Source organism: Thermobia domestica, chromosome 3, assembly GCF_964235325.1.
Source record: "Thermobia domestica chromosome 3, izTheDome1.hap1.1, whole genome shotgun sequence".
In the NCBI taxonomy this organism is placed as follows: Eukaryota; Metazoa; Arthropoda; class Insecta; order Zygentoma; family Lepismatidae; genus Thermobia; species Thermobia domestica.
The window spans coordinates 26,517,250-26,544,229 of record NC_137456.1 but is presented as its reverse complement, the minus strand read 5'-3'; the positions used below and the strand labels follow the sequence as shown (position 1 = coordinate 26,544,229).

The window sequence follows — 26,980 nt, the reverse complement described above, 5'->3', positions numbered from 1 at the left end:
ATCTAGTGAAGTGAAAAGAACATCTGTTTTCAGTGTTTTGAACATGGCGGGCTTTGCACCTAGAAAACAACATTTGCAAGAAGCGCTATTCTTCTGCTTCCATCTTAAGAAATCTTCTGCAGAAAGCTATCGTTTGCTAGTGAAGGCGTATGGAGAGTATGTTCTATCGGAAACAGCGTGTAGATGGTGGTTTCGACGATTCAAAAACAATGACTTGAGCGACGAAGTGCGTCCTGGTCAACCGAAAAAAGTTTGAAGATGGGGACATAGAGGCACTACTGGAAGAAGATTCATCTCAGGCGCTTAAACAGTTGTCTCAAACTCTTAATGTTGATGAATCAACTGTTAGTAAGCGTTTAAAATCCATCGGAATGATCCAGAAAGTGGGAAACTCGGTGCCATATGAATCGACGGAAAGAAATACTGCAAAATGTTTAACCATTTGTGAAGTGCTGCTTCAAAGGCATAAGCGGAAGTCGTTTTTGCATCGCATTCTAACCTACGATGAAAAATGGATTCGTTACGACAATCCCAAACGCAGAAAATCATGGGTGAGGTCCGGAAAACTATCAACATCAACGCCAAAACCGGACATTCATGGAATGAAAATCATGCTGTACATTTGGTGGGATCAAGTCGGTGTGATTTATTGTAAGCTGCTTCCACCGGGTCAAACGATGAATGCTGATCGTTACCGAATACAATTACTGTATGTGAATCAAGCACTTCCAAGAAAACGACCGGACACGACAAAGTGATTCTGCTCCATTACAATGCCAGACCACATGTTGCAAAGGTAGTGAAAGAGACTTTTAGAGGGATTGCAATGAGATTTTTTTACCCACCCGCTATATTCACCAGACGTCGCCCCTTCCGACTACCATTTATTTCGATTCATGTAGCATGACCTTTCTGACGAACACTTCAGAACTGTCGAAGATATCGAAAATTGGCTCGATGGATGGATTGCCTCACAGAAACCCGCAATTTCCTATCGCGGAATACATTTATTACCCGAAAAATGGGAAAAGGTTGTAGCTGCCGAGGGACAGTACTTTCCGTAGAAGATATTGTTTTGTTCTTGTGGAACGACAATTTATCATTGGTATAAAAACAGCGGGAATTAATTCAAGCACCCAACACTTTGGCGTCCACCCAAAGAAAAAGGAGCGAATGGAAACTCGGAAATTATTTTGCGAAGTCTTCCATTAATTATTGGTCAATTTGTTGGTGATCTCCATCAATTAACATTATTTATTCATTTATACATATATTTTAGGTATTACCGGCATCTATGGCCTTAAGACCGTCACGTAAGAGGAATTACGTTCCTCGGCGAGCACACTATCGAGAGAAAGAAAACAATGAATGATCAAGAAAGGAAGCGCCCTGGGACCTGTATCTCATTTGCCTGAAGTAAATAAGGAAAACCTGACCTAAAAAAGGCTTTTGTGCCTTTTCGATCGAGGGTCCTACTCGGGCGAGTTGGAAATGACTGCTATATCCTATACCAACATACTGCAAATTTGAAAGTACGATCATTGTTTCTAGGTTCAGCAGCTCTCAGATATACAGGGTGTTTCAAAACCACACCGACAACGTCCGGGAAGATGACTGCTGACACCAAGATAAGACAAAAAGTATAGACCAACTTGAGTGCACAAATACTTCCTTTCGGAGTTATAGGCTACCGAAAATATGATAAAACGAAATTTAAAGGTCCATAGTTCCAATACTATGGGGCTTAAAGTAGTTAGGTCAAGACTTTACTTAGGAATTAATATGTCCGCTTTCCAAAAATATAGGTTTCAGAATCCTGCGGTACAGACGCAACAATTTTTATAGAGGGAGTTTGGCTGCGAGCATATAATTTGAAGTATTCACCAAGTACCTTATTAAAAATTGTTGCGGAAGTACCGCAGGGTTCTGCAACATGGATATTTGGATAGGGCATATACTAGTTTCTAAGTGGTCTTGACCCGACTACGGTAGGTTCCATAGTATTGGAGCTATAGACCTTTAAAGTATATTTTGCCATGTTTTTGGCAGCCTATAACTCCGAAACGAAGCATTTGTGCACCCAAGTTGGTCTATACTTTTTGTCTTATGTTGGTGTCAGGAATCACCTCCCGATTATATATAGGGTGTTCATGAACTATACCGACAAACTGTAGGAGGTGATTCCTATCAAAATAAGAGAAAAAGTTCATATAGACCTACGGCGAAAAGTGCATAGTTTCAGAGCTAGGGCTGTCCAAAATCGCAAGAAAGTCACATTTCCAGAGGTCCTTCTGCGAATTCCAGAAGCTGTGGATGGTGGTTCTTATCAGCGTAAAGGAAGTCACGGATACACAATTCAAAAGTGTATATTTCATCCATTTTCAATAGTTGTACAGCGTATTCCCCACAGTGTGTAATTCTCAGATATGCTCTCAATAGTTTTCAGATACAACCTGATTTCACGGAGGGTCCAAAGTAGGCAAGAGGTAAGCCGTAACAATGGACATCCAATGCTTCGATGTATTAGTGTTAAAAACCGGTAGCTCCACGTATTTTTGTGTTCGGAATAACGTGTTATGATGTATTTCGTCACGGTATTTTTCACCTTTTCTTCACTAATAAGCGTGAAAGAAAACATCCTAGTTTACGTTTACCAGAGTACGAGAGACCATGCTGCTGACGATCTTTAAAACTTCCGACATCCCACAAAGGAATTCCGTGTTCATTGCTGCCAAGGCTTATTGTTTGCCTACCTTGGATCAATCATAAAATTCAAAATTCGGTTGATGGCATGTCTGGGAATTTCAACCTGTAGGGTATGAAATGTACACCCATTGAACATTAATGAAATATGCATTTTTGCATTGCACATGCGTGACTTCTTTTATGCTGATAAGGACCACCATCCAGTTTTTCGAATTCGAAGTAGGGTCTCTTGAAGTTTGTCTTTTTCGCAATTTTGGACAGCCCTAGCTCGGAAAGTATGCACTTTTCCCCACAGGTCGCCTCACTTATGTAAATCATTATATCGACATAGCATAATTATAAGCAGTGGTGTATTTAGGATTTTGTTTCGGGGAGGGGAATTATGCACAACATGTGAATAAGCACTTATTTTCCTTTTGGATGTCGACAAATTTTAATCTTGTTCATTTTCCTTCCTAAGCTAACAAATTTATTTCGGAGAGATTTGAGCCCGACAGGCCCCTACATACGCCACTGATTATAAGCTAACATACTTAAATACACTAATATACAAAAATTACTTTTTGTTTAAATGAAAAACCTTTTCTCACTATCATAAGAGTATTGTACCTTATTCCAAACAGAAAATAAAATTATGAAAAAATATGTTTTATTAACACAATTTAAATCACATTTATATAAACAACAAAGTGCAATTACCAAGGGAGGTCGGTCGGTCGTAATAAGGCTAACTTCAACTTCGAAAGCAAATCTTATCAAATGACCTCAATAAATCAGCAAACTAGTGAGTAACAACGAAACGAGGTGATCAATGGCTTTTCCTTTTCGATGTCGATAATGTAGTTTCTCAATGCAAGGTCAGTGAATTATTGCGTGATAAAGGAGTATAAAGATAGATCTAAGAGAGGAAAAAAGGAAACTCAGAAGAATTCTTCACATTCATCTCCCATGAGAAGTTCGACCATAAAAATGTTTTATTTTAAAGAAATCTGAAGAAAATAAGATTTAAAAAAATTCTTCTGCTAAAACAAAACAAGTTCGAGCCTGCAAAGAGAGGAAATTCGAAAATAAGACTGCAGAGTTAACTTTACACTGTTAAAGACCATCTAAAACCAAAGTAGTAGGGCGCATTTCGTAATTTTGGAGGCCCTGAGCTCAGTTTACAAGGAAGCCCTCCTTGCTGGTCTTGTGGCTAATGCATGCGCCTTTCGTGCACGAGAAGCCACGTTTAATTTCCTGGGAAAACATCGAACGTGCTATAGTGTTTGTGATCCCATGTTAAACCACTGGTTCATGTCTCATATAGTTTCGGTGTTGAAAGGAACGTTGACCTCTAAAGCAACCAACCACGTTTTAAGGAAGGGATCCCTCGTGGCTAAGTTGTTAGAATTCCTGTCTTTGGTAAGGGACACGGATACACAGCTTATGCGAATCGATCCACACGATACGCAGTACTCCAGTGTTTTCATTCAGCCACTTTGCACCGATTCGCCAAAATCGGTTGTTACAATTTAAACTTTATCAGGTTCTTGCAACCGTTGTTAGGATTCTATCTCCACCTCTAGATCCAGTATTTGCGAAAATTTTAGTATATATATTTTTTCCTTCCCGAGTTGGGTTGAGACATGACACTAATTTTCTGCAGCATCTCATCAATGGAAATGTAATTCTGCCGATATGCAGATGCAGTTCCGTTTTTGTAACACGAGTTTATACTTCCCGCCGCTGTTATTCTCGGAATGGCCCAATCCACTTGTTTACCCTTGCTGACCTGGAAGCACATGGAATTCATAAGCGTACACCCTTAAAGTTTCCCAATCATCTACTACAGTTGTATGGCTTTTGATTATTGGCGTAACGTGGCAATAGCCGATTGCTTTCAAGGACATGAAGTCATCAGCAGTCAACGACAAGCGCGCTTTCTGACGCAGTCTTCTATGTGATTGGATGACAGTTCATACAGCGATATGACTATAGTTGTTTGTCAGAAAAACATGACAGTAAATCTTATAGAAAAACCTTTGGAAGAGTGTGATGCAACGCCATTTGTATGAGGTCGTGGTTACGTCAAGGGCATTATACAGCTGCTTATTGTCGGGTTAAAAGACAGCAACCCTCCAAGTATTCTAGACATCAAACCACCTTGTATTTTCTTCTTTAGTACCCGGCTATTTGAGGCGATCGCAAAGCGTATTTATTGCTCATGCGTACGCTTGGAATACACTGACCATGTATTTAAATGTAGATGGCTAATCACAAACGCGAAAGCAATAAAAACGCGGAGAAAACGTCAGCTCGAGCGTATTTGGTGCATTTCGGAACAAAAGACTGCCAGCTGTTTAAAAGATTTCAAAAGGAAGGAAAAAAAGGAAAGACGTGTTGCCAGGCAAAGGAATTGTAGCAAGAAACGGCTGCTTGGAAGATGGTTTGTGCAGGGTATTGGAACTGCTATTACACACCTGGACCTGGCAAAAAAGACTCGGAAGTCCTGACTGGCTCACAGTATGATTTACAACTCTGGTGAAAGTAAAATTACTGAACAGCCACTTTGGCCGCGTTCGGTACAGGGGGTAACGCTTTTTCAAATAGCCTAAGACAACTCTATGCGTGCCTCACCACCTGGTGAGTTTTGCCAACAATGAGTCAATATACTTAATCCTACTCGTCGTTACTATCATTTTGAAAAAATGAAATGAAATTTTTGAGTTTTACGTCCCACGCTTATGTCGGTTAGCCTAAGGAGACGATGATTATGAGAAATGAATGAAATGGTGGAATGAATAAAGTAGGAGGAAACGGAAGAACCCCGAGAAAACCCACGCACACGGTGTTTGTCCACCACAAAGTTACTATCATTTGAATAAATAATAATAACACAAGAATTAATACTAATATAATAATCTAGTAATAGTATTAATACTACACTAAGTTATTATATTAATTACAGAACCGGTTGTTAAAATGATTTGAATGACACTACTGTGTACGTTCACCGCTTCACATAGCCTTGATGATGAAAGACTGAACATGAAACAAAATCAAATAATGCGAGCTCCATTGTTAACTCGGTTCTAATAGTGTTGCCTTAGATTTCATCTGGGTGGGTACTCTGTTTCCATTAACACAAACGACCAACCTATCGAAGTAAAAGCTAAACGAACAATAAATATTGTCAGGCACCCTCAATGAATAAATGGTCCTTTTGATTATGTTGTTGAAACTTAGCATCCCTTCCCGGCACCGAGACTATACGAAACGTGGACCTATAATACGGTGAATTCCCTACCACTGTAATGTGTTTACATTTTGGAGTTCTCCTACCTGGAATAGAATCCAGGACCACACGCACAAAACGCATATACGCGATATCTACTAAAACGGCGATGAGGGCTAAAACATAATCAATTTGACTTTAAAGTAAGCTGTTCTTATAATCTGTCCAGTGGCAAAAGTGACATTTTCTCTTCTTCATGAAACCTGCAGTGTTATCTATGAAGAACTATATGTACTAGCGAAACAATTCGACTGTCTTCCGCAAAATCGCAAAGCACTAGCAGCGATGCTCAATCGTACTAATTTTGCGACTGACAGTACCTGCTGAACGTCAGTTAGAAAGGGAGCAACGTGCCTACATTAAATACTGTCTCAAATTGGATAAAAGTGCAACAGCGAAGTTTTAAATGATTCAAAATACGTGTATTTACGGTGGCGAGGCATTGAGCCGTAAGAACGTGTCTATGTGGTATGCAATATTTTCTGATGGTCAGGACAACATTGAAGATGGTCCACGACGACGACCAGCAGTAGCTATGTAAACTGACGAAAACTCCAAACAATCCCGATGGCAAAACTTTATCTTTCTGCAATGAGCTATTGTAAGTCAAAAGTTTTCTGCAGGAATTCTGCAAAAATTTTCTACAGAAGAAACACTTGTGATTCTTAAAAATACGATTTACGCGAGTAAAAAACAGTTCAAATTATATTTATGCGAGTAGTCCGTCCATTTAAGACATCTACACATAGCAGGCATGTTATTATTTTCTGTTGGCTACTTTTTTTCTCCTCCGGCAATTTTTCTGCACAGACGCGGCATGTTCTGCTATGGGACAAACAATGAGAGAGAGATTGCAGGCTTACTCAAAGATCACTGTGCATCTTCAAGGGTTATCGAGGATTTCACTGGAATTCCTAAATCTACTGTCCACATCATTCTAAATGAAAATTTGGGCAAACGAAAGATTTGTGTGCGATTTACGCCAGTCATATTCAGTGACGAACAAAAACATTGCAAAGTGAAACACTGCAGAAACATAAAACAAGCATCTGTTATGGACACAGGATTCGTGTCAAGCATTGTAACAAGTGATGAAACATGGTGCACTCAGTACAAATCACCCACAAAGCGCCCGAGCTCGGAATGGGAAAATCAAGTCTTTCCAAAACCGAAGAAAGTATGTATGCGAACAGTCAAATAAAACTGTCCACTGTTTTCTTCGATTTCAAAAGGATTATCCACAAGAACTTTACTATAGAAGAGTCACCCTGTGAACGCCAAGTACTGCGTGCGTGTTTTGCAACATCTATTGATCAGGATTTGTAGAGTTTGTATCTGAATATCAGCAACAAGGATCTTGAACTTTGTTGCGTAACAATGTACCCGTGCACAGGATAGTATGCCAGTTTTTGGCCAAAAAGTGATCATGGAACTTAATCACACCTACATATTCTCTAGATCTAGCCCCATGCGACTTCTGGCGGTTTCCGAAACTGAAAGTAGCGTTGAAAAGAAGGCGTTTCGATACTATTCCATATATCCACAATCTTCAACCGCGATTTTGGAGACAATTTCGAAACAGGAGTACCAAGACTGTCTTATCAAATTATGTAACTGCTTCAATACATGTACTGATTCACTACATTGTAATCTGCTACTCCACAAAATATCACCTTTCATATATCATTTAGTTACCTTTCCCGTTGGTCAGACTGTGCAGTCTAACGAACGAACTAACAAAACGTAATCGCATCTGAGGCATTTCCCATATCAATGCACCTAGGCTGAAGTTCTGATTGATTAGGTTGATGTTTTAATAGCCCTTTTCAGTAGTGAGTCTATATGAGACATGGACTTACAGGTTAACATGGAATCCAAGCCATACGAAAACCGGATCTCCGCGCGGCCACGAACACGAGGAATCTTTTATTTCTTTCAAGTCAGTAAAAATAGAAATGACATTTCGAAAGCCGGAGGTGTTCATTCATTCATTTGATATTTCTGAAGTGTATTATCTTTCGATACACTAAAACAATTTTTATCTCTGATACAATATTGAACTATTATCGCAAAACTCGATAAAGCACATTAAGGAAAATTACGAAAATCACACAACAAAATAAACAATTCAGAATCATACAAATAAAAGGGTGTTAAATATTTTTAAAAAGAAAGAACGTAAAATTGATAAGATTGATCTTCCTGACCTTACAGTTCACAAAGGGCTTTGGACAGTTGCACGACTGCTTAGTTGGCTTGTAATGTATGAAAAACATCGCTTATCTCCGTTACCAAAAGTTCAATGTCCCTTTCGATTGCAGTATGCCCTATGAGTCAATACCGAAAATTCTGGGTTAGCGGCATTAAATATGAAACGGTGGTGGCGGTGTCGAGAGTACACCTCCGATACGAGATGCCACTGGTTCTATCCTAGGCTAAGTAAGCTTGTAATGGACAACATCGGGTCTCTGGATTTTCTCGGAGCTACTCATTTCCTCCGACATTCTGATTTAATGGGGCAGTGTGTGTCAGTAATAAACCACTCGTCTCTGGTGCAAGAGGTCTTTGGTTCGATCTCAGCCCATGTTAGGTGGACAAAATCGTGTTTGTGGGTTTTCTTAGGTTCTCGCGTTTCTTCCCACATTTTCATTCTACCAATTTTTACTTGCTTTGGCCATTCTTGATCCAAACGAGCATAAGCGCAGGATATTAAAAATTCTGAAAGCTTTAGTTTAAAGACTCGAAATTACGCTCTGCAGAGTAAAGAAGATAGCGAGAAAATTAAATATTTCAGTTTAACGTCCCACGATTTATTTCCTTTAGGCTAAGCGAGACGGATGATTAAGGCAAAAGAAAAATGCTGGAATAATCAGTAGAATGAAAATGTGGGAGGAAACTAGAGTACTCCGAGAAAACCCATGGACACGATGTTGTCCACCACAAACTTACTTGGCAGGGGATCGAACCAATGACCCCACACACCAGAGGTAAGCGCTTTACCACTGAGAGCACCGTGACCCCTGATGACAAGAAATCAATATTTAAAAAAACCTGAAATAATCATAGCGAAGCTCAAAACTATTTGATACGTTATCATATAGGTAATTTAAACTATTTTACTTCGGCTACCAGGTATTTACGGTATAACCAACGAATATGGTAAATTAAAAAAAAAAAAAAAAGTACTGTCAAGATTTGCTGTGAATAATGGAAACTGGTAGTATTATAAACTCAAAAATGGCTATTTTGAAAGTGTAACAAGTAAAATATATACAAATACAATTTACATTTGTATGTATTACGCGGTGAAGTCCAACTTCTAAAACTGTTCCTCATGAACATACAATCGTAGCAAATTTATTCAAGCATGGATTAATTCTTTGTGTTTAATCTCCGTTTTAACTGCCAACAGCGCGTATCAAAATAAATACCAGCCTCAGTAACAAAGTAATTACAATAACCCAATTGAAAACAAGATAACCGCAAAGTGACATGAACAACAAGTAAAAAGCTGATAAAAAAGACAGACATCAGGAGCTATACCAGAAACATAGGGAAACAATTACCACAGCATGTGTATAAACAAAACGAAGCTTTTGTTTCAAGTATCAATAGTATGCTTTCTAGATGGGGAAGACAATCAGAAACACATATTTCAAGGAAATAGTTAACGTCGGATAAACACGGGAATACCGTGAGAAATCTAATGCGCATAGGTCTTCTTCCTCATACGACGATTCATTAAAGCTGATATCATGTCGGTGTCCTTATAGACGTCCGGAAGGGAAAGGGTGATCCGTGGTCCCTCTATACAATCAATGTAAACCAATAATTTCAATTACGTTTCTGGACACGAACAATACTTTCTACATTTAATTCTCCAAAATTTTCTTTATTTCTTTACGTATCCCCATTTCTGTTGTAGAAACACCTGTTAGCCTAGTTAGCACTTCGGTTGAGTCGGGTTTTTGTGATGTTACCTTCATTAAAATGTGTCTCTTAAGGAGGAGCTGAAGGACTTAAAAAATACATAAAAAATGAAAGCATCTTACGAGCCTTCTTTTTTAAGACTAAACTTAGTATGTAGCCTCCTTACTAAAAGTAAGTGGATATGTGCCCAAGTATTTCAGAAAATTCCGCTTCTAACAAGAAAAAAAGGCAAATTCTGTATTTTCATAATATGTTAAAATAATCCAAATATACTTTTCGTTTTTTTCTTTTTTACATAAACCTATTTTTTCAATAGGAACAATGAGTATTTTATTTCATTATAATTCATTTGATTTAAAAACAGCTGGCATACATTACACGAAAAACTAAGTTAAAAAAAAAAAAAAGATTGCATAACATGTGGTCGAATGGCTAGAGTATGATGTGTGTAGTTTTGGGATCGATCCCCTGTGTTGGTCACACAAGATATATCGGTGTTGATTCACAGAGCCACTTGAATTTATGAGTAACCAATTCCGATCTAGAAAGGTAGAAATTTAACAGATGGAAGTCAATGTTCTGACCACACAACTGCCAAACTAAAAGCCATTTGACCGCTCATATTTCTTCGTGAGTGTAAAGCAAGGAAAAATGAAAATGAAATCTTTAAGTTTAACGTCCCACGGTTATGCCGGTTAGGCTAAAGGAGACGGTGGTAATGAGAAATGAGTGAAATGGTGGAATGAAGAGAGTGGGAGGAAACGGGAGAACCCGAGAAAACCCACGAGCACGGTGTTTGTCCACCACAAAGTCCACACGGCGCGAGCTGGGATCGAACCAGGAACCCCAAGCACCGGAGGTGAACGCTCTACCACTGAGCCACCGCTTTCCATTTTCATACACGAAAAACTGATATTCTTACAGGTTATCACAAGTGACTATGGTCCGGTGGCACATTCCTACAAGAAAAAAATGTATATTGGGAAACAATATCAACACAAATCATCTGGTACCAGTCGAGTTAAATTAAGCAATTAGTTGGTCTGAAAACAGGGGAAGAGGTTTTACAATCACTATTGCACAAGTCGATTTTTTAAAAGTAAGAATAAAACGCAAGCAATACCATGACACGCTCTGGAAACAACAAATAATGGCAATGCTAACAGGACTTCCTTCAATTGCGGAACCCACACCCAAACACATACAAGCAAGATAAGATTAAAAAAATATCGAAAAGTCGAAAGTAATGTCCAACACTTTCGCAGTAATGTCAAGAACACATGTTGAAAATATCAGAAATAAAAGATGTGAATATCTTATCTTTCTTACACAGACGGTATCCATACATAGCAGTTAAAGAGAAAATTAATAGATACTAAGTTAGGCTGAAATGCATTCGGAAGAAACTATACTCACACTGAAAAGTAAAATGTCAATGTCTAAAGCGTAAAATTTATAATGAATTTATTCTGCCTGTCATGACATAATGGGTCGAAGACATTGACACTATAATAAAATTATTCGCCGTCTGTAGACAGGAAAAGAATCATAGGGACCATAGCGATAACCGTAGTGATGAATATTATCGTGAAAATAAAGGCATCGAAATGGTAGTGGGCCAGACATATCTCATAAGGAAATGACGGTTGGTGAATAATATCAATCTCCTTGACTGGATTCCACCACGGGAGACGTAACCAAGGAAACATTTTTATATAAAATGGTATGACGAAATCATAAAGCTCTTTGCAGTCACTGCTGGAAACTTACGAATTAGGGTATGAAATATTAGAACATCCACCTTGTACTCCAGATTTTACTCCTTGTGACTAGTATGTTCCCTACTCTTCAAAAAAACATATGGAGGGAGTTCATTTCATAACAACGATAACTCTATTTATTTGTTTTCGAGTTCTGCCTTTAGGGAAAGATGAAACTGAGGATATCATGATGTCAGAAGTGGTGAAGGTGAAAGTACAATACATAACATCTCTGCCTTTAGTGGGATTCGAACCCATAACAGACAACTCTCAATTCCGAGCCTAATGCCTTAGACCGCTCGATCATAACAGCCCACTGACAAGATGACGTCATATATATTACGAACTGCCATTTCAATTACAAGATTTATTATATTATTATTATTGAAATGGGTTGGAGAAAGTTGCAATAAGTGTATGAACCTCCACGGAGACAATGCTGAATACTATCTATAGCTCTTTTCTTTCCTGTCACGCCGGAATTGTTTCAAATCTCGCTCTATTATTAGTATAGATACAGATACAGATAATGCTGTTTACCTCTACAGGTCTTCCATGTGCCGCATTATGAAACAAAATGTCAGCTGTATCACCTTTAAGCGCAGAGCGTGTGAATTGACCTAGACCCTTTTCTACTTGATGAATTTCCGGAACAGCACCATGACCGCGTAAAATGTCAAGCTTTATCACACGGTAAAGAACTTTTGACTACAGAAGAAAAAGAACGCTATTGCTTCACTTCTCTGGGATATGACAATTCTTGATGCTGGACGTAACACTTTCATATTGGCGGAAAATTAACTGGTCGGAGTTACTGATTTGGGAAATTAAACCATATTGTTTCCCCAGCACACTCCTATCATACCTCTTAGTTTCCAGTGTTCCATATAAAATTTAAGTAAATGTTAAAGAAACTAGAAATTCCACATTGCTGTGCTGGCTTAGCGGATGTTCTTTTAGAGCACCAAGGCTATAGGAGATGTGGACCTACAGTTTACGGTAGAATTCGAACCACCGTGGTAAGTTCAAATTTCAAGGTTCTCACACCGATTAGGATTAGGAATTAGATTTCTGGGCTTTCGGCATCTATCGCCATCATATTAGCCCGTCACGTATGAGGAATGAAGTCCTTCGGCGATCATATCCCCGAGAAAGGGCCTATCCGGTTTCCCATAAGGACCAGACTGTGTCACGTGATCAGGCCCAAAGTCAAAAGTGACGTTGCGCCCTAAATGGAGTCTGGAGCTTCCAAATCCAGATGTGAGATATTTCAAGCACGTATCCTATGCGTAGGGCGCCCTGGGTAATTCGAAGATGCGTATACTTTATCATTATTATTGATTTTATTTAAACAATTTGACTTTTGATAATGTTCTATCCATATTTACCTTACGTGCTATACCTCGTTCTTAAGTTCTTCATTACGTCTTTGCAAAGGCTTTCAATTATTCATCTCTTTATTATAATTTTTGAGATATGTGGCCGAATTCATTTTTTCACTGATTTTCCATTGATATTAATGGTTCGTTCTTTTTGACTATGTTCCATCCATTTGAGGACAATTTGCTTTTGGAATATAGAATCTACACAGTCTCTACTACATTTGAGCTGAACTTCAGCCATCTCCCCACAGTCTGTTCACATCATGGCAACCAAACAGGCTCTTTGGAAGAAAAAGCGGATCCAGGGGGGGGGGCTATAGCCCCCTTGACCCTCAGGTATACACTGGATAAAATGGACTTCAATCCTGTTTTACACTGGATAAAGCGGCAAACTATGGTTTAGCCCCTCCCTTGATCATATCCTGGATCCGCCACTGCCTGGGACCATTTTGTTAAGTACCATACGGCATTTACCTAGTGTGAATGAAGAGAACCTCACTCAGGGTGGCTGGTCTGAAAAGCTTTCAAACCTTTTCGGCCGAGTATCCCGATCAGGAAGGCTTTCACACCGAGAATCGAACCGGATCCCATGCACCGAAGTGGCGCGTACACGCCAGTATACTTTCGGGGAGAACAATAATAATAGAATTATACGAATGAATATTCCAGCTTTCTCGAGTTACATCCTTAGTATCCAGGTCTTCGTCGCGGAAAAGCCGAGTTCGAACCCTAAAAGTAAATTCGAATTCCAAGTTAAACTGAATTGTTTCACACAATTCCCAACAAATGAATACAATAAAGTACTAAATATGTAATGGTATGACAAATATACGGATTTATTTATTTACTATCCACACTTCCACCAAGTTTACGATACCTACTGTTTACGGAGTATGTTCAATTCTAATCTTCTAATTCGAAAACCTCATCCTGAGTAGCTAAAAAGAAATCAGCCTGGACTTGGCGAAGCGTTTCAGTTAGCAATGAGTTATCGTTACTGTCTACTCGAGACAGTTCAATGCCTTCATATTCCTGTATTTAGAATCTGTTTAGTGTGGAAATAATATTAGTCACAGAAATACACTAATTAGTGAATCAGTGGTTACTACTAAAGATTTTTTAAATTAACACTCACTTAGCACATTCTTATGATGAGACAGTATTGTATTCCTTTTATGCATTCTTCAAAACAACAAAACAATAAATAAATTATTTAATTAATTAAAATTCAAATGTGCTACAAAAAAAAAAACTACTAAATAATGGGACTGTACTTTTTCAGACGCCATGAAACAGATCAGACAGTACACATCACTAACTGAATTGGCTAGGAACATGACAGAAACTCTCAATAATATTTCGTCTCTCGTGACGAATTTTCTATTTTATTTAGTCATAAAATCAATTCTCAGTGAAAGCCTATTAGCATATATGCCACAATCACGGGTGTAACACTAAACAACAAGCAAAAACTATTTGATGCAACTCACAAGACCAATACAAAAATATCTGCTATCCATCTCATACTAATCATTTTGTTCCGAAACTATAAATTTCAGATGTTAATTTACACAAGCTCAAGAACCTAATCACGATTTTTTTTAAGCTTAAAGGCGATACAATCTATGGGCCAACGTGGTCCCACTGGAAATCGAACCACGGGCTCCAGAGCCAAAGGCGCGTACCCTAACCGTTTGGCAGATACAACGAAACATACGCGATGCGATCCAGAATAACACATCATTACGTAACGAACATAATTATTCCAAACAAATACCAGTAAGCTCGCGGTTTCTGGTGAAAAGATAAATGCGTCATTCGAGACACGGATGTTTAATGTCTATGACGAAAGCTGAGTTTCGTAATTTCAGTAGTTGTTCTCTGAGTCATTCATATTCACCTCCGTACACACTAGTTAGATACATTACGTTCTTTCAGCACCAGTGTTTCAAGATCAGAAAAAAAAAAAAAAACTACATAACGCACACTTTAGCGATCCGAAGCTGCCTACTGCCTATAAGTATACAGTGGTTAATATCAACACCTACACTACAAAATAAAGAATAATAATACAGTACTCTACTTTTAATCAAGCATACTAGCCAATAAGCAGGGGCGGATTCAGGACGGACTTCTGGGGGGGTTGTAATCCTGCTACTTAGAGCTACTTTTAAGAGCTCCAAACTCTGGGATGGGTTTTGTTTATATATAAAATAAGAAAGTTCACTCTTCTCGGGGAAGCAATCGCCCCGATAGCCCCCCTGGATCAGCCCCTGGCAATATGACAGTATAAAACACCTGGTACACTGTAAATATACACTATAATACTGTTGGTCTTACGGAAAGTCATCCGTAATATTTTACCGATTTTGGTAAAAACGGTAACCTTTGCAAAGATTTGTACACATATTTCACTGAGTGAATAGTACCCTTCCGATTCTACCTCTATAAACATTGGAATAGTGGTTGGTGACTTCTTTGACATGAAATGTTATGCTCAAAATGATACAATATAACCCATAATTTTACATAACTAAAATTTGTAGTTAATGATTTTTTTTTCCCTTGAGACCGACGAATAGTAAATTGTACAACTTTAGTTTATAATCAGGAGTTTCAAGCTGAATTGGTTTGCTCCAGATGTTATCCATTGTTTCCACGTCTGTAAAATCGATGGATAAGTATATATAAATTAGATTCGATTAGAGATTAGGATTAGTAATTAGATTTCTGTGCTTTTAGCATCTATGGCTATGTTAACCCGTCACGTATGAGAGATCATACTATCGAGGAATTGGAGAGGAATAAAGGATTGGGAAAGGAAGGAAACGACCTGGGACTATTATTACGTATTATCTCGGCATTTGCCTGGTGTGAATGAATGAAACCTGGTGTGAATGAAAAATCTCACTAGGATGGCTGACCTGAAAAAGCTGTTACACCGTTTCGACTGAGCCTCTCCACCGAGAATCAAACCCGGGACTAGTGTTGTCGAATTTCTGTGACATTTGCGGTTTTCAAAACCGAAACCGCAAAAGCGGGTTTTCAAAACCGACATTTCGGTTTTATGAAATTTCACTTTTTTCATAAACCGATTTCGATAGCACTACCCGGGACCGCTCGTCACTTGGACAAGGTGAGAGCATTAGCGATTACGCTACAAGGGACCACAAATTAAATTCGAGTGGGGTTGGTTAAAACTTGTCTTCAAATTTAAAACTACGTACTAGACCCATTTTCGTCTCTTTATCGCATACTTTGCGACATCTCCCGAATATACTGAATCTCATTAAAGGGATCTGTCCTGGCACCGAATTTTTAGTTAACTGATTACATTAACGTCTACTTTCAGCACCAAGGATTTGTGAGAAAAGACCACCTCCTTAAAATGGGAACGGAACCACCATTCAAAGCAAATATATCCACGGGAATCGAACTCTGATGTACGCGCATTAGTCACTTGGGAAAGAAAAGCATGGCTTTAAGATGAGTGGTGTGTTAGCAGCACATCAGCTTTAATCAGAGATTTCTGTTATATTTTTTCTAGACAGTTTTTCTTCTTACGATCATTCTTCTATCGGCTAACTACAAGGGCTGGAAGAAACACTATTCTTAAGTCAAAGTCAATCTGCATTGTGCATCGCTATTCACTTTACTGTGTTCATTTGATCAAAACATTTTCTGAGGATAAGCAAGTTATTATCACAGAATCCAAGCAGTAACGATAAGAAAGACTAATTCTACAGAGTAACGGATTCGTATTTCATTTTCATATTCATGTTCATGGGAATACTACAGTATATATTGCCTATTTGCTAAGCCTCTGAAATCTTCCGATGTCTATAAAGCATGCTTAACGAATTAAATGAAATGAAATGAAATCTTTGAGTTTTACGTCCCACGGTTATGCCGGTTAGGCTAAAGGAGACGGTGATGATGAGTAATGAATGAAATGGTGGAATGAAGAAAGTGGGAGGAAACGGGAGAGCCCCGAGAAAACCCACGCACGCGGCGTTTGTCCACCACAAAGTTCACTTGGCGGGGGCTGGGATCGAACCCGGGACCCCAAGCACCAGAGGTGAACGCTCTACCACTGAGCCAAACGAATTAAATGAACGGATGATTACAAAATTTATACGAGAATGGTGAAACATATGCACATTTGTAGAGATAAGTCAAACTGACCCTTATGCATTAAATTTACAATACTTTCAGTTCACTGGTGAAAAAAATATACTGTATATTGCTAAATAAAGAATTTTTAATGAAGTCATTATAAACTCTTTCAACATATATATCTCTTGGGATCAACTACTGGAGCAAAAAAAGAACATGGACAAAAAAAAAAAAAAAAAAATGGCATAACATATTCTGTCATCCTCGTATTTATTTGATTTATAATGCTGAAATTCGTTTGCTTGTTCAAATATACATTTTGCCATTCCGTGAAAATGGAATATTTACATCCTACGATTTTCCCCTTCAGGCTCAAGGAGACAATGATGAAAGAATTGGTGGAATTAAAAAATGGGAGGAAACACGAGTACACCGAGAAAACTCACGGACACGATGCTGTCCACCACAAAATTGGCCGGGATTGAACCAGGGACTCCACGCATCAACGGTAAGCGCTCTACCACTGAACCACCGTGCTTCCTTCTTTTTTCATTCGCGTATAGAAATATTAACTTTAACTTTGGTATACGTCAATATACTTATTTCATTGGCGGAATTTTCGATTGAAAATCGCTCTGTGATAATGGAAAATCCCATAAAAAATTTCAGCAATTAATTAACTATACTGACATATGCCAAACTTGGCATTTACGTCATTTTAAATGCAGAAATTGTTCCACAGAAACTAAGCATGCAAACGATGTCTTGTTAGTTGTCCCCCATCTAAAATACACGTTGAAACAGGTTTATTTACGGAGATCAATTACTAGCAACAACTAAATATTGACTCTGTGTTTTTGTCAAAGCTTTCAATACTCAAGAGAATCTTCTTCAGTCCACTGTAACAGCTTCTTATCGTTCCGTAACAGAATTATTTTGGATGGCTTTTAGAATCTCCCCAAAATCCATTGACAGCTTCGAAACCTGTCCTGTGACTTCTAGTGAGCCATTGTAAACGACCTCATTTATACGTATACCCACCGTCGTTGACGCACTTGCTCTCTGCTCACGCAATTCCTCGCGACTGCTCGGATCCTTCTGCTGTGTTCCTGCCCTGCCTCGGTTAGATAGCATTCGTGCTTTCTAGTGGCTACCTAGCCCAAGTAGGTTCGAGTCTTATGCACTGTAGTTTTTATGCCATGCACCCACACTGTATTTATACTCACGACTACATCACAGTTTCAAATAACGAACTGTTATCACTACCCAGTGACTGGGAGAGAAAATAAATAACACTCATTATTAACTCAATGCATCTAATAAGCCACTTTTTCAGAATGATCACTTCCTCCTACGGAACCTTAAGTTCTGTTTTTCCACAAGCTGAACCAATGTTGTCAGCGTATATATGTTCTTCTTCTTCCTTCCTGTGATTTATTTCGTCCTTAGTTCTGCGACTTGGGCGAGTGTCACATGTTCTAACTTTCAAGAAAACTGGGAAAGAAGGTTAACCATTCCCATGGAATTCAATGCAATGATTCAGACCCGGATTCGATTTCCGGCGAAAGCTCATGTGGTTCGGATTCAACGTTAATCAGTAGGTCCCGTCTCATATAGCCTCGTCGCTGAAGGAGACATTAAACTCAAAATCAACTCAACTCAATGACACATACCAAACACGCTTTCCCCCTGCCATCTGCAGGTACATTTCTGAAATTAAACTACCTACATACTCCTCTCTGGTTCGATTACAACCCATTTCATCTAATAACTCAATTTTCACCGGAAGTGCCCAAGCCGCTCAATAAGTTATCGGCTTTTAACAATAATTGGTTTTAATTGCTGAACAGGGTGGATTGATCTGACAGGATCAATCTGATTTAAATCACGATTTAATTCGAGATTTTAATCACTTGATTTTTTAAATAAAAATCGCTGATTTAAATCAAATTCCGAAATAAATGAATTCAAAGTGAAAATAAGTAAAATCCAGCCTCTGTTGTGTTATTTCAATTATGGAAGATAATCATAATACAATAAGATGCAAATGTATGTACAGCATAGTATGAAAACGGGTGTTTCATACAGAGGATGATTACGGAAAATCCCGTTTTGAACGGGTAACGGAGGAATTCTGCTTTCTTATCTTCGTAACATAAGGTTTTTAAATCGTTAACTATTCCAACGAGAAAATCACCACGGACATTTAAGACGAATTCTTTTGTGTGCGCGTCTTTTGTTTGTTCCCAGATAATAGGGACGTATTTATAAAGGGGTCCGATTCCCTCTCCGAAACTTAAATCTTTTTTAGATTTTATAACTTTAGGCGAAATTTGCTTATTTTATATGTATTTCGTGCTGCTAGCTAGTTCCAATTTTTTTAGGTATGCCCCTGCCAAATATGAGTAAATTTTGTGAAAAAAAAAAGTATTATGTTGATAAACGTCGCCGTGCTTTTTCCTTAGTGCTTAAGAAACATTGTTTGGGATTAGAGATGCAAAATAGCCGGCTTCTTTGAATTGATGATTTTTTAAAAAAACAAAACGCCGTCTTTTTACGGAAAAAAACGAAAATTTTGGCTTTTTTCATTTTCATGATTTTTCTATCTAAATACCTTTCTTATAGTATACTCTATAGTTAAACAAGATTTCATGACCATATTTTCCCCTAGAATTCATCATCATGATTGATAGAGCACATGTTTTATGAATTAAACAAAAAATACGTAGTATTTGAGAGCAATTTTAGAGGCTATATAACTTTATTTTAACTTCTGAGTTATCGACATTTTTTCTTTAGATCATTTCATTTTTAGTTGTTCGTGTTTCAGTTCTTGGAGCTTAGTACTCTTGTGTTTTTCAATATATCCATCAGAGCATACTTCCACATTTCTGTTATACTGTAGCTGTGTAATGATGTAGCAATAATCTTCCGGATGCAACCATGAATACCATTTTATACAAATAATCAGTACGGATTTAGAAAAGTGTTTTGGGAGGGTTTTTTCTTACTAATGGTTAGTTTTTTCTAAAAATGCATGATTTTCACTTGAGGGCAGCTTGAAGTTTATGAGTAAAGACATAACTAAAATTTCGTTTGTTTTAGAAATTCCGTAATTTCGGAGAACAGGCTTCAGTTCGAAAAACACCCCCACCCTAACCCCCTTTCGCAAATCCGTCATTGCTGGTAATTTGTAATAACAACAATTTAAACATAAGAAATTAAATCAGCCAGGAATTACAGTACACGCACTATCTCTACATTCACAGATGGAATTAAGAACTTTTGTCGGAATGGTCGAATGCGGGACTGAATCCCGAATATCCCAATAGAAGCGGAAAAACTAACCACTCACTCATGTTTGTTGTGCTTGGCTTAAATGTATTTCGTAGTTTTTCTTTTCTTTCTTTCTTTCTTTTAAGGGAAAGTTTCGTAATGAGGGTAAACCATGATGGTGGTTATATATTCCAGAGCCTTGGAAACCAAACGCTCAGATGAACAGTATTACGCATATGATCCATGAACAGAAAATTCAGTACTTTCCTGACTCTAAACAAGCTTAAGGAACAGTCAATGCATTACAGAATTTGGGACTTTACCGATTTTGCAGGTCCGAAGCACCTGATAGGTAGCAACAGATTATTACGTATGTAATAAATGAATAGCAAATACATTTTCAACATTTCTGTTCTATTTCAATAAAGTTTCTCTAGGGATAGCAAAGGCGGAAGCAAGAGATGCAGTAACAAATTAGGTGATTTTTGAGCGTCCCGTACAAAGATTGCATTTTTTTTCAGTATTTTACAGTAATACGTTGAATTGTAATGAAACAATGATTATCTTTCATTGTTACTCTAGTACGGATGTTTATGGAAGTCTCGGAAGTCAGACATAATAGACTTATAGGCAATAACAGATTGACGAGGGGATGATATTTATTTATTTATTTAACGATCACCAGATGCGGCTCAGAGGCTATTTTATACTGGATATCTAACAACAACATGAAAAGGATTTGGGAAGGTATCGGCCAGGGCCTGTTTTAGCAGGTACCAACCCGGCATTTGCCTGGTAGGACTGAGGGAAATACTGGAAAACCCCAGTCAGGATAGTCGAACCCATGACCTCCCGAATGCGAGCCAACGTTGTAGCACTTGAGCCACTTGATATACGTAATGAACAAAGAGAAGAACATGTTATTTTTGAGAAGGCTAGGGCCTCGAAACTTAAATTTGTTTTGTGCATTTGTTCAGTAAATATATTATTATCTTCCCAATGTGTTATTTGTTTGAACTTACACACATAGTACAATAAATTCTGTATATCATGTAACAGTTTTTCCTTGTTTTTGTATTTTTAATTTACAATAAAAAATATTGATTATAATGCATATGAAAGTTAAAACTTAACTGCAACTCATTATATACATGGATTAATTTTTCTGGGATTCATAATAAAAATGTGTTAAGAATTAAAATTGTTTGAAATATGGTTTTAAAGCAGAATTTGGCAAAAAAAAAAAAAAAAATCCAACCAAAAAAGCGAAGCAGAAAAAACCGAGTTTCCTCCCCCTAAAAAAAGACTTTTTTCGAACCCTTGCATCTCTATTTGGGACTGAAATAAGTTAATGACTGACAATCAATTCAAAATTCAAGCCCAATACTTTAACTTAAATGGCATAATTAACATTTAATATTAATTCCTAATGTTTTATCTTCAGTTCGTGACTTGTATTACGCGAGAAGAAAGATTTGATTTAAATAAAAAAAAAAAAAAAATCAACAGAAATGAATACTGAGTAACATTGTGTCGCCTAAGACTTGTATTCAAAATTTACTAATTTAGCGTAGGTTTCTGTGAAATAGCTCCAAAAATATTTTTCAGATTATGCCCTACCATTATGTGAAACTTCTACTTTTTTCAATGTTACTTTGGACTCAAATATAGTATGTTTGTTGTAACCAATGTTTTACCACTCCTACAACTCCTACACTTCTATCATTTGCTTCGCATTATTTAGTGAGGAAAACAGTATTAAAGAAATTGAAGAGTTGAAAATTGAGTTGAGTTGATTTTGGGTTTTGTCCCGTTCAGCAGTGAATCTATATGAGACGTGGACCTACTGATTAACGCGGAATCCGAACCACATGAGCTCCCGCCGGGAATCGAACCCGGGTCTCCCATGCCAAAGGAGCATACGCTAACCGCTTAGCCACGAAGGAGTTCTGAGTTGAAAATTGGTTGGAGTTCAGTAACTCTGCCTATCACCGAGGCTACATAAGACGCGGACCTACAGCTTAAGGTGGAATCGAATCCGGGAGCGCTTTCGGCAAATGGAACAAATAGCAAAGAAGGAAAAAGAAAAAACTTCTATGTTATAAGTAGAGACCGGATGTTTAGGCACTAAAAACCTAGAAAATAGGCAGGCAAATAGGCACTAAAATGTAGCTCAAAATAATGAAGATAAATACTCAATACCATTAAAAAATAGATTCAAGTCATAAATAATGCTTAAAGAATATAGAAACATACTTCTTTCTCAATATCTTCTTTTATTGTATATATAAAAACGAAGCTTGTTATGCATTCCATATATACTGGATGAACCTGGAAGATGTGCACATACTTGGGGAGGTGATTTGTGACATCAAAAGAATACAAACAGTTCTCTTGCATGTTGTGGAATTCCGCGTCGTATACGAGTGACAGGGGGGACCAATTTGGAATAGAAAATCGAATCCTGACAATTGGTGCGAGACATAAAAATGTGCACAAACTTTGGGAGGTGATTCGTGACATTCACGAGAACCTTTTTTGTCTTCTTTTCATGTCACGAATCACCTCCCAACGTATGTGCACATCTATCTGTTCCACTCCAATTGTCAAGATTCGATTTTCGATTCCAAGTTGGCACCACTATCCTCGCACATGACACGGAATTCGACAAACTACAAGAGAACTTTTTGTTTTCTTTTGATATCATTAATCACCTCGGAAGTATGTGCACATGTTTGAAGTTCACCCTGTGTATATATTGTAACGTACCACGTGCTTGTGTTTACAATCACCTAATATATGTATATATGTATGTATTATTTATGTTATATAAATTATATATTTTCCCAATGAAGGCTTATTTTGAAGAAAATGCATAGAATAGGCAACATTAGGCATTAAATCAATTATTTAGGCAGTAAAGGTCGAAATAGGCAAAATAAAATTGGCTTAAATCGAAACTATAACCCCCTATATAAACTTTAAAACGTTATTTTTGATTATATCTTTAATATTAAAGAATAGGCATTTTGCCTAACATCCGGTCTCTAGTTATAAGATAAAGGAGGCAACAACCGACTTTTTTTTTTTTTAATTATACGGTAATCTCAATAGGCACAGTGTACATGAAATTAAAGCGCGAAGTGCAAGTACACCCGTAATCTGAACCTCGTTTTTCTATTCACCGAATGTTTGAAGACTGACTTCTGAAGTATAGAGTTGTTCCAAGAATAGACTCGGTAGAATAGTAATTAATGAACCAACAAGCTAAACAGAAGACTTGCGTTGGTTTCCTAGTCCATTCGTGCTATTTTACTCTGAATTATCTGCGGTACCGTTAGTTGGAACCTTATATACATATTCCTCGAATAGTAGCAAAATGCACAGTACTCTGATGTTACTGTACCCTACACCCGTAGTGTCGAATTCTAGTCCAAAAATACAATAATAAAGCAAAATGCTTGACGAATTATTTCTTACATCAAATATATTGCCAAGAACATCGACACTCGTTACTACAACTTAGTATAAACTATTTTCCTCTGAACAAAGATAGATACTGCAGTCAATTACCATAAAATGCCGTAGCCGTAAATAATACTGTGCATATGTAAACCATCGATTGTAAGTAGTATACCATAACAAAAATTGAAGATACAAAGGATGTGCAACAATTAACAATTTAATTCCCACGACAAACCGTGTAAAAATTTGGGGGTTCACGCTCGCCTCAATGCTAAACGAAGCTGAAAGCAAAACTTTATAACTTATATTTTCAATGTAAACTTCCCTTCACCAAAAGGAAATTAAAATAATAGTAACAACAATCTGGAATATCTGATACGATCTTCGAAAATTAGTGCAACTTGCAGATATTCCGTTTTTCTTCATTAATTACCTATCTGAATACAGGAAATGCGCTTGACATTTCAACATCTGTATTTTCTCTTTGTACTTTCAATATTAATTATTAGTGAGATCACTCTAATTACTTTAGACCTTGGTAGTTTTTGTTGCACAGATAATTATATCCGTATTATAAACTGAAATCCTGTCGCTATGTAAAGAATTTGAGTCGTACACGGCATCTGCAATAGTGAATGGAGCCTTGTAATAAGAATTATTAACACTTAAGATATTCAGACAACAACAACAAAAAACGGGTTAACTTTATAACGCCCGCTCCAGCAGATATACTCACTCAGAAACGAGAAATTACACTCTAATAATTTTATGAAAATGAATCAAAACTTACCTAACCTTAAGCTAACCCGTTCTTAACCCCTACCCTACTTATTTTTATCTTACTCTACTCTAACCTACCCTACTATACTATACTTTTTAAAAGAGCCCTACTTATCGATGCGCAGCTGGAGCGTGTCTTGTAAAGTTTACCCCAAAAAATAAAAAGTTGTTTTTATTACAAAGAATTAAGATTCTTCACTATATCTGATAAGCAATAGATACAAGTTTACAAGATAACTCATAGCATATCACCTGGATATTCAACGAAAGTACAGAGCAGCGAATCAATCCGAGAAATTGATTCACCAGAAATCAGTATTTGGAGCAAACTGCAGAATTCCTTATGGAACATGAGGGAATAACCTACTTTATATTACACGAATTCTCTACAGATATGAATTCAAGTGAATAATCATGATTGGGCCGAAAATTGAACTCAGGTCTCAGGCTCATGTGCCAACGCGTTACCCAGTTCACTCTGTAAATAGTCATACATTCTATCACTCTTAAAGTCAAAGGTCAACCACTCACGCCAGAACATATCGGAACTGTACATTGGTTCAATTCTAAGCACAGCCGGGTTTTTTCAGGTTTTTGCTTTTCCCTAACATAGCTACTCAGTATTGGTAATCGTGGTAATTCCTAGTCGTTGTTTCTGCAAATGATGAGTGTGCGTACGCGATAAGAATTATTATGCAAAAGACTCTAATCACGTAGTGCTAGGTGGCGACTAAAAAGCACAAATGCTATGTAAGAGTCAGAGCAGGAGCGCAACAGCGGGGCCCGAGCTCAGCGAGGGTGGGTGTCCGTAGGGAGTAAGTATACACAAAGAAGGATAGTGTAAAACAAATATACGGTATGGTTTAGAAAACCTATGGTACCTTATGTGTGGATTTGGAAGAGATACTAAATGCCACCCATTAAAATTACTTGGTGTGCCATCAAGCATGAACTAAATACTAAATCCTAATTTTGTTTGTTGAAACTTTTGTTGCTTTGAACTATCAATGCTGCACGAGATATGGACGTACAGTTTAAGGTGTAATTCGAATCACTGTATTCGAACGTCAATGTTCTCCCATTAGGATTCGAACCCGGAACCATATGCACGGAATGCGCTAGTCACTAGACCAGCGGCGAGGACTCTTCTAAAACCTAAAATGAACTTACAAAAAAGTAGTTGTTATGTATCTAATTTCAGGGCTTTCAGATGAGTGAGACGTTCGCACGATCCCTACAGGTTAAGAAAACCTCAATGAGAATATAATTGAAGTTTTCATGCAATTCTTTTCTTTAGACCTTAATACGATTTTTGAATAGCAATTCGACATTCCTATATCGGTATAGGTTAAGATAACTGTATCCAAAACTCATTATTTATATGAGACACATTATTTATATTTATCCCGACACAATTCATCGGGATGGTTATGGAATGCTGGTCGGCACATACAGGCGAAGGTGGGTCTGTAGCCAGAATGATTTCTTTCTTTATTACAACTCAATGGATGCGGTCCAGTGTTCTAGAGCCCTGTCTTATTAAACTGAATGAGTCTGATTACGTTATACTTCGTATCTACCTTGATATACATATATCACTGTTGATTGCCATTATAAATGCCTCGAAACTTCAACATCACCCAAATGTGGCCTCCATTATAGATACAAAGTGAGAAGCAGACGTCAATTGCACGCTGTGCTACTACCGGCAACCCGGCATTTTCCCTAAACCTTCAACAAAGGCACATGTTCTCCATTGACACACGTATATTTGTTTGACAACAAGCTCCCCAGCTGAGGGTACGTGAAATTGGGGAATCCTTTCTCTGATACTCTGTATAATGCTCTGCATTCGACTAGGCAGTCAATTCACTATCACTGCTAATTTTACTCGCTGTTTCACGTGACCCGAGATGAAGAAGGCAAGTAGGAGTGTGGGTTAGGGCGCTGAAGATGCAAGCGTGCTCTTTCGCTTACTAAATGGGTAGAAATCTACACATTACATGTACGGGCTTAACCTTTACGTGTGCTTCTTCCTTACATGCAACAGCGTGGCAATGATACACACCTCGGGCATTATTTAGTTGCTCGCCGAATTTACTTGGTAGTGATTCTCAATCAGGTACCGGTTCCAGAGCCATCAATGAGGGTGTGGAATATCATTCCTCTCTACAAATTCACTTTAGGAGGACTTCAGTATACGTATGCGGTAAGAACTAACCAACTTGTCCTAGGTGTCCACTATAAAGTACGAATACTATGTAACAGAGTCGTAGCAGGAGCGCAGCAGA

General features: G+C 37.8%; 1 protein-coding gene across 4 annotated transcripts in view; it reads right to left on the bottom strand.

Moving 5' to 3' along the window:
• LOC145680246 (TOM1-like protein 2) overlaps nucleotides 1-26,980 on the bottom strand; it is a 172,184-nt gene that overhangs the window by 144,004 nt on the left and 1,200 nt on the right. The gene's annotated exons all lie outside the window — the stretch shown is intronic.